Raw genomic sequence first — 9656 nt, 5'->3', positions numbered from 1 at the left:
AAAGGAACTCAATTGTATTAGAGGCTTGCAGTACCTCCTTTGATTTTAATTTTTTTTCTAAATTCCAGACAATAATTCTTATTTTTTAGGAGGTACAACCTTGTTTTTAGGAGATGTGTTAAGATGGATCAAATGACTCAAATTACAAGAATTTCTGAGTTACACTGAAAAAAAGTTTATAAACTTTGCAGTCAAACATTGGAAACTTGAGCTTCCTTATTTTGAACTTCTTTTAATCTTGGTCTAAGTTTTCCTGTTTAATTCAGATATGAATAAGATAAGATATTCATATCTGAATATTATTTAGATTCTCACTACATTTCCAATGTGTTTTAGACATATTCTACAAAACTTTTAACACAGAGCTTAACTTGTTGGGACACACAGAAAACATTGCTTGAACAGGATTGAAATATTTTAAAAACATTATTGGAATTGGGGGATGGTTTGCTGGGCTAGGAGTATGGTATTCATGTTGTTATTATACTTTTTCCATATTCAACCAATAAATGTTTATATATATGTTCATAGACAGAATTTGAGAGGAAATACAGAAAATAAAGAGTTTAAAGAGCTCCTTAATTTGGTTAGTATTTGACCTATGGTAGTTTATTTTTGAACCTTTTGCTATTTTCCTCCAAATGATCCATAAAAATTAGTAGCAACAATTGTGTAAATGTTAATTTTCATTATTATTCTTAACATTATCTATCCTTCTTTCACCAGAGGCTGTCTCAGAATGTTCATTCACACCACCAGAGTATTACAGTGGTGGAAGTCTTAAATGCACCTGGATTAAAGGAGTATGGGAAGGAAATGAGAATACATGTCCTGCACCTGGTGTATAATAGGCCTTCAGTAGAGGTCTCCACTCTTTTCCCTATCCTTAGAACATTTGAATTATGATTTCTATCAAAGCTTTAAGCCAGAGTAATTAAGTTCTAATATTAACTTCTTAGGGAGTGGACGGCTGATGCCTCTTTTTGAGTGTAGAATTGGGAAGCTTCTGTGAAGCTCTGAGTGACCTTCTTGACAGCTGCTGTGGCAAGAGCTGCTAATATCCTCCATGTGGGATTGAACCAGAATGTGGGGAGAGATCATTTCAACTCCGCCACTTAGCAGTTCTGTGACTTCTGACACATGCGTTAACTTTCCCAAGTCACTATTTCCTTAAATGAAAAATGAGACTAGTGACAGCGTTGACGGGAGCACTAGGGATAATTTGTAGAAAGCACCTAGCACAGTGCCTAGTACATAATCATTCTTCATAAATAATTATGTGTTGTTCCTTTCCACCTCTTTCCTTCTTTTCTCTTTCCTCTCTCATCAAAGAACTATGAATAAGTAGGAGCCATAATTAATCTAACTACTTCAAAACTTAACTTTTTTAAAACAAGCATTTTATATAATTTTAAAATAAATTAGATATATTAACCAAAATAAAGAGAAGATAGTACAAATGTCTATAGACTTTATACCTTGTACACAGTTTTGGCTGGAAAATCAAATTATTGAGCATCACCACTATAAAGAAATTTCAAGGAGCAAGATAAAAGTTTTTAAAAAACGTAATCGTTGTATATTTCTCTGCTGGCTAGACATGCAGTTTTTGCCTTCCAAAATGAGAACTAGATTAGGAAATGCAGTGAGTCTGTTCACTAACTCAATTATAAAACTATTAATATTACCCTACATAAATGCTTACCTTTTTGTAACTATCCTATCAAATGTACTGTAAAAATTTTACTCTGACATCTATTTGTGAAGAGATCACCAATTGTCCTCTTCCCCCGGGGTTCAACTCAATAATATATTTCTGAAGTATAAATAGAAACTCTGGAACCAAATAAATAGAAACTCTGGAACCAAACTCAGAACCAAAGAGTTCTGAAAAATATAGTTTAACAACCCATGGGTATATACAAAGTGTATCATGTGTCTATAGGAATCGAAACATAAATGGAGAAATACATAAACATACAAATATATAAATAGAAAAGTCATAACGATCCTCAAATGATAAAAACTACATGATACTTATTTTTTCTGAATTATCTCTAAATGATTGCCCCAGATTTTACTATTGCATTTTAAAATTATAATCTTTTATACTTCAACAAGTTCAGTAATGCAAACATAGAATTCTTCAAGATAATAGTTCTGAGTAGAAACACAATTTAAAATGTAAAGGTCATAAAATCTTTTAAAAATATTTGAAATAAAAGTACAAACGATGTGATTATTTTGCTGGATGAAGACATAGGGGAGGACAAAGTAGGCAAAATAATCCATGTGAAGGTGTCTGCATCCTAAGGCACACTGACACTTCCCTAATGTACTGCAGTGCACATAAGAATAATTGATCATGTGGAGAAGGCACTGCCAAGGTTAGAGCTGAGGTCTCTGGTTTTTAATGGAAATGTTCCATGCCTGAACTAAAAGAACAACTTCCCTAGCTCGAGCATTAGGGCATCTGTCATACTTAACTCAGAATAGTTCAGGAGTTCAGTAAAATATCAGAGAGTTCAGCACTTTTATTTCTCAGGGTATTAAAACTATATATAATCAGGAAAAAAAGGGGTTGTGATGAACTACTGAACATTGTGGGTGGAACATCAAAGAGGTTAAACTTAGATTTCTGAAATCTCAGGAAAAAATTTTCTCTATTACAGCTATTTCTTTTTGTAGAAATTTTTGGGTGGTTGTTCTACATGGGCTTCTGAAAACACTGAAGTAAGTGAAAAGCAAATACTTAGGGGAAAGTATAAGCTGAGTTAGATGGAGAAAGGCTTGAGTATATTTCATTGCTTAATTTAACAAACCAGGTTAATGTAATTATTTATTTTTGGCTCCTGGAGAAAATGCAGACAGGTAAAAGTAGAATCTTTGAGGGAGGAAGTGATTGTTAAATTGTGTTGTTCCCTTCTCTGTGGCTATTTATGGATAAACAGATCTTCTTAAGGACCAGACAGCAGTGGGGAGTGTGACTTTCCAGTGACCAGGAATCTCACGGGGGAAGTCAGAAGGAATGGATTTCAGGAAAAAGCATGCCAAGTGCTAGGGTCCAAATGCAAACATTGAAAGACTGAATTTCCTTGCTCCATTGAAGCTGATGAACACACTATCACCCAATAATAAGTTTAATTCTTTTAGTCTACGGATGTCCTCATTCCTAGGAGAAGTTGGTACACTTGTACTTTGAGAATTCTGCTTGATAAGTAGGATTCTTTGCAGAAGAGGCTAAAGTTGACACGGAGGTGTTGGATCAATGACGGGCTGATGGCAGTTTAAAACCTTGGTTAGAGAGCTCAGGAGAGGATGTGAATAAAATACTTAGCATGGAGGTTATAACATGTGATGTTTAATTAATATGCTACTTGAGTTTTTGAATCCATAAATTAGATGTTATAGTCCAGCCTTATTTTTAATCTCATGAGCATCCCATGGTTGGATGACAATGTTAAGGCTTACAGGGCTGATTTCTCCAGAGTCCCCTAACCGATTTGGTAAGGTCTTTCTTTCCTAGACAAGCTGGGGTGATTCTGTCTTCACTCCGCCCGTCTGCAAGAAGAAGGAGGATTGGGAGGGACCGCTGCAGTGTATCTGAGGCCACACTGAAACTTGAGCTTCCTATAAAGCATCCTTGCCAGAATGATCTGGATTGCTGAGGCCGAAGCATTCATCTTTTTCTTGTGGATGTTCGTCTTCTACAGATCCTGCCCTCTGTAGTTTGAGATTATTGATGATTATCATGGGAGGGGAGAATGCTTTTCTTTCTCTCAGAATCGAATGCATACTGAGAACACCATATGACTCACAAATACTTTTCTTTGATTTGTAGAAATAGTAAATTCCCAAGTGCAACCATTGGGAAGATGGGAGGAGGGAGATCAATCCTCCTATCCAATAAGTAGTTGTGTTACTACGGTGCTGTGACTCATGATATGACTGGATCCTTGGCTTGGTAGAGATTACATATTAATGTTTTGTGAGAGCTGGAGAGATGTGGTTGAGAGATCTGGAAAGAAACATGAGAGGATTTGCCTGGACATAAAAAAGCTGGCTCTTTGAAACACTCTGAGTTTTCTAAAGCATCAATTAGCTCAGATAAAAATACAAATCAAAGAAAAACTTTCTCAATCTTTTGAAATATAAATTCATAACTCAGTGGCTCAGCCCATCTTTTAGACGTCCCCACCCACTCTTCTCTCATAGGTGTGATAAGTTTTTAGTTTTAAGTTAATCTATTATTGTAGGAGGATGGCTTTTGGAAAAAAATTCTTTTTTCCCCCCTAAAACTATTACTTTAAAAATACATGTACCTAGAGAGCTTTTGAAGAGAAGCTTAAGACACATGCCAAAGATGGTTCTTATTAGCCGGGCCAAAGCTTCTTTGTGAGAAAGGCTAGGCGACTGGTGTCAAGCATTTCTGGATATGTCTAGCTGGATGTACAGAACCATTTTGGACTGGCTTGATGAGGCCCAGAATGAAAAACTTCCATGTGCCAGGTAACAAAGACCTTTTCACATTTATTTTAAAAATGTGGTGTGGTATGTAGCTTGGATTGAATAAATCGCCTCTGAAATAATTGGCTGATTGCATTTAAATGACCTGAACACAATTATTGAAATTTTACACAAATTGTATTGGCTCAAACACAAAAATCAAGCAGATATTTGATTCAGACATTGTCTCTCCCACATAATAATTTTGTGTCTTTGAAAAAGTGATCTCTTTTAATGTCCTTTACCTTACATGTAAAATAAGTTGGTAATAGAGCCTATTTCTTAGTGTCGTTACAAGGAATAAACAAGATAAAAAATTTAAAGTGCCTGGCATACTGTCAGATACCTGAGAATGTTCTACAAAACGTTGGCTATTTGTATTTTTTATTTATCTTTTTATAGATTTAGGGGGTACAAGTGCAGTTGTATTACATGGATATACTGTATAGTGGAGAAGTCTGGGTTTCTAGTGAACCTATCACCCAAATAGTGTACATAGTACCCCATAGGTAGTATTTCATCCCTCACTCCCCTCCCCTCTCCCTCCTTTTGGAGTCTGCAGTGTCTATTATTTCACTTTGTGTGTCTATGTGTACCCACTGTTTAGCTCCCATTTATAAATGAGAAAATGCAGTTTTTGACTTTCTGTTTCTGAGTCACTTCACTTAGCATAGTGGTCTCTGGTTCCATCCACGTTGCTGCAAAAGACATGATTTCCTTCTTTTTATTATGGCTGCATAGTATTCCAGGGTATATGTATACCACATTTTAAAATTCAATCATCCGTTGATGGACACTTAGGTTGATTCTGTGACTTTGCTATTGTGAAAAGTATTGTAATAAACATACACGTGCAGGCGTCTTTTTGATATAATTATTTCTTTTCCTTGGGCTAGATACATAGTAGTGGGAATGCTGGAACAAATAGTAGTTCTATTTTTAGTTCTTTGAGATATGTCCATACTGTTTCCCATAGTGGTTATACTAACTTACATTCCCACCAACAGTGTATAAGTGTTCCCTTTTCTCTGCATCTTTGCCAACACCTGTTGTTTTTGACTTCTTAATAATAGCAAAATGCTGGCTATTTTTATAATTGTTATTATCATCATTATTTTTATTCCTGAGCTCTGTTTGGCTTCTCCTGTATTCTGACATTTTCTGCTTTTGGTTCATCGAAGAGTAAATTGAATTAAACGCAGACACATCCTCTTGTCTAGTTTTTATCTTGCAATATCTACTATGACCCACAGTGCTACTTTTACAAACTTCTGGTCTGCCACTTGCAAATCAGTCAAATAAATGTAAAGCTCATGGAGCACTTTGTCACACTGACATTTCAATTTGAACAACTTGCTCATTTTTCCTTGTTTCTTCCAAATTTTTAATTTTTGAAGTTTTTGTTTCTCCAATGCATCTTTTGATTGAGAGTTTGTTTTCTATCATAGCTTTATAGGATCTATAATGAATATTTAATTACTTCACCCTTCTTTCATCTGAATTCTATTAATTAAGCTAGTATATGTCTTCGTTTTCCCTTGTGTTCCTGAAGCACTCTTTTAACTTGTAGCTACTTTCCATTAAAAAAAAAAAAAAAAAAAAAAAAACTTCAGTTTCCTCGTCTTCCTTTTTCTTCTCTCTCCTGCCTGCTTTTTCTCTGGGTCCAAAGTAAAGCAGTGAAAGCCCTTTGTCTCCTTGCTGCAACCCACTGGGCTGTGCCAGGCACCTGCATCTCGACAGAGTAGATTGCCAGAGACTTGTTCTAACACAGCGATATGCCTTGTAATCCCTTCACATTCTGTAAGTATACTGAGTGCATTCTCTGCCTTCCTTGGGCACATAATTACTTCCCCTCATGTGGCAGAGCTTCCTGTAGGACAATCAGAGAGTCGCAGTGTTCGGAGGCCAGATGATGAAGAATGCCTGCCGGCATCCCCCTTTCCATGAGGCTATTATCCTGGAGGAAAGATTTAACGGCTCAAGCATCAGTTTTAAAATGCCAAGTTCAAACTCTGTCTTGGCCATTTGTCCTCATGTAATGGCTGAGTAATGTGTGTGTGGCTGTGCATTTGGGGAGAGGCATGTTGCTGAGTAAGAACATTGCTGCAGCTCCTCTTTCAGTGATCTGAAGGCCTAGGGAAACATTTATAGCATCTTTGCATCATGGACATAATAGCTGATTTTGCTTTTTGTGTTTTTTCCAAAATAATATTTCAGGCATGTCAGAAATTTATGTTTGGGAGAAATTCTTTGACTTCTCTCCTGCATTTTCTTCAGTCCAAAAATGGGAGAAATGTCAGTTTTGCTTATTCTTAAATGGAGCTGTGGGGATCCCTTTGCTATTTCTGAAGGTTGCTAAAGGAAGAATCAGGAAAAAGTCTTTGCAGCCACTGTTAACTGCCGAATTATGTTGCTTTTGTGGTGGTGTACCTCTGTACTTTATGTTGAAATAAGTAACTTGTATAAGTAAGGTCATGTAAGATATAGCTGGGATCTGAACTTAGCCTGGCTATGGTCTTTCTATGACTCCATGCATCTCCTGGCATGCTACTATGAAGAAATAGACTCAGCTTCTTGGGAAACTTGCTTGTTTTGTAGTCCAACATTGGTCTTAGCAGGGAGCAGGAATCCAGAATCAGGCAGCAGCTCACTAAAGCACAGAAAATATCCTGAGTCAGGGATTCTTCTCTTACTCTGAGCCCTGCCCTTTCTAAAGACCAAAACTACTTTTATTTGCATTTTAGCCTTTAAGTTAATTAATGGGAATTAATACGTGTGTAAGAACTTCAGAATTTTCCCACAGGCTCATTATAAATTTAGAGTAAAAGGAGCAGTGGATATATATATTTTTAAAGATAGGTCCCTCATTAAATTTTTAGGCTATTAATAAAAACATTTTTACCAGGGCAAGTTAAGTGTGAATGCTGGGATGAAGATGTCAGTTAATGCACTTCGACTATATCGTCAATGGACTCAAAAGAACCCACATGAGGAATGTGTGTGTGTGTGTGTGTGTGTGTGTGTGTATAGGTTCGAGGGGAGAGGGATTGCTAGTAAGAAGTATTAAAGGCTGCCCGAAAAGTACATAATCATAGTTTTCTTTCATTAGAAAAAAGATTCCCAATTTAATCATTTGTATCATTTAATTGTCTAAAACCTCCTCTGCTATCACATGATATAGCAGAGGAAAATGGTACTTAGTGTATATATAAACAGGACTAGTGTATATATAAACAGAACTGAGTGTCTTTTTCCCATTTTTTTTTTTTTTACAGGATCTCACTCTGTTGCCTAAGCTGCAGTGAAGAAGCATGATCATGGCTCACTGCAGCCTGAACCGCCCGGGCTCAAGTCATCCTCCTGGCTTAGCCTCCCAAGTAGCTGGGACTGCAGGCACACACCACTGCATCTAGCTAATTAAAACATTTTTCTTTTTTCTGTAGAGATGAGGTCTTGCTGTGTTGCCCAGTCTGGTCTCACCTGCCTTGGCCTCCTAAGTGCTAGGATTACAAGCATGAGACACCACGCCCAGCCTGTATCTGTTTTTATTCATCTGTGGACACCAGCCAGATAGCCTGATCAAAGCTAAGAGGAGAGCTTTGTGAGGAATATTGCACTCACCAACTCCACAAGTTCCACAGAACATACGTGCACAAAAGTAAGTCTTAGCAAAAGTGTGAAAGTGGCTTAACTTCTGCTCTAACAGACATTAAATATATGCTTATACTGTTTGGACCTCTGTGAGCTCTCCTCTAGTGTAGTATCGCTGGCCTTGGAGTTGGAAAGGATTAGAGGCATCAACGTTTCATGGCACACGTATTCTTTCTCTGTACTTTATAAAGTCATGCTGTGTACATGCATGCACATGCCAGACACAGTGGCTCACCCCTTTGCTGGACAGCCTGTGCTCTTATCAGACTGTAGAAAAGCTATAGATTCTTCTTAGAGCACAGCTTACCTTGAGGCAGAATCTGCCTCCGGTGGCTCCTACTTGTGCATCCCAGCCCTGTCACTCAGAATAGTCCTGGAGTGACTCTACCAGTTATTACACAACACATTGAAAGTATGTGAAGACAGCCTCTTGGCTCTCTCAAATAATTTATCTTTCGGGTTATACAGCACCAGTTCTCTTCACCACACTTTACCAGATGTTCTAGCTTTTAGGATTCTAGACATCTAAATTGTCTTATCTCTGAAAATCCTCCAGTCTGACAACACATTTCCCAACATGACTCCCAGAAGTGGACACTATTTTAGCCACTATTGTAGCTAAAATTATTACTGTGAATTCCTTATAGGCAGAAACCAGCCTTAGTCACAATAGGCAGGGAAGTAAATGAGTTTTATGAGTGCTGCCTAATCACAATGACTGCCCTTCACAGCCATTGGTCATTCAATGCTTCCCCTTCTTGTTAGCAGTGAGAAAGTTCCCTGAGCCCTACAAGACCCACGTCAGTTTAAACAGCATCTTCCTGGCTTCAACTCTGATGTCACTTTAGCCACCTGACATTACCCAAGTCTTTGTTGTCTTCCAGAATGCCAGCTGCTCCTCCTGGTTCTGTGTCATGAGCAGACTCGAAAAGCATGTTTTCTACTTTTCCTACAAGTTACCATCAAAGGTATTGCATAGGCTATGTCCTTATGTCATCTGTATCAATCCAATAGTCTATCTTCCTTTTTAGCCCAGCTCAGAATCTGATTGATCATGCTACCGCAGTCATCACATCTACATCAAAATCACATGCAGTTTGTTATTTGTCATTCTGAAACAAATACATTCAACATGGAGTCATTCCTTCTTTCAACAGGTGTCCACTGAGCCTCTTTCAAATATTATGCATTATATTAGGTGCAAAACAAATACAATAATTACAAAATAAAACAAATAAAATAGTTGCAAAATAAAATAATTACAAGGTAAAACAAAGAAAATACTTAAAATTGGGATGGTCCTATGAAGGATATAAGCAAGGTGATGAGACAGAGAGTTCTAGGTACAACCTACTCCATACAGAGCAGCCAGGGAAGGCATCATTGAAGAGTGACTGAAATGCGGAGTCCGGAAGATGAGACGGAGCAGTGAGAAGGAGAATCTGGAAAGAGCACTCCAAGCAGAAGGAACACCTAGGGCTCTGCAGTCAGAATGGGAT

This window comes from Macaca fascicularis, chromosome 17 (assembly GCF_037993035.2).
Source record: "Macaca fascicularis isolate 582-1 chromosome 17, T2T-MFA8v1.1".
NCBI classification, from domain to species: domain Eukaryota; kingdom Metazoa; phylum Chordata; class Mammalia; order Primates; family Cercopithecidae; genus Macaca; species Macaca fascicularis.
The sequence above is the reverse complement of the archived record's forward strand: the minus strand, read 5'-3'. Positions refer to the sequence as shown.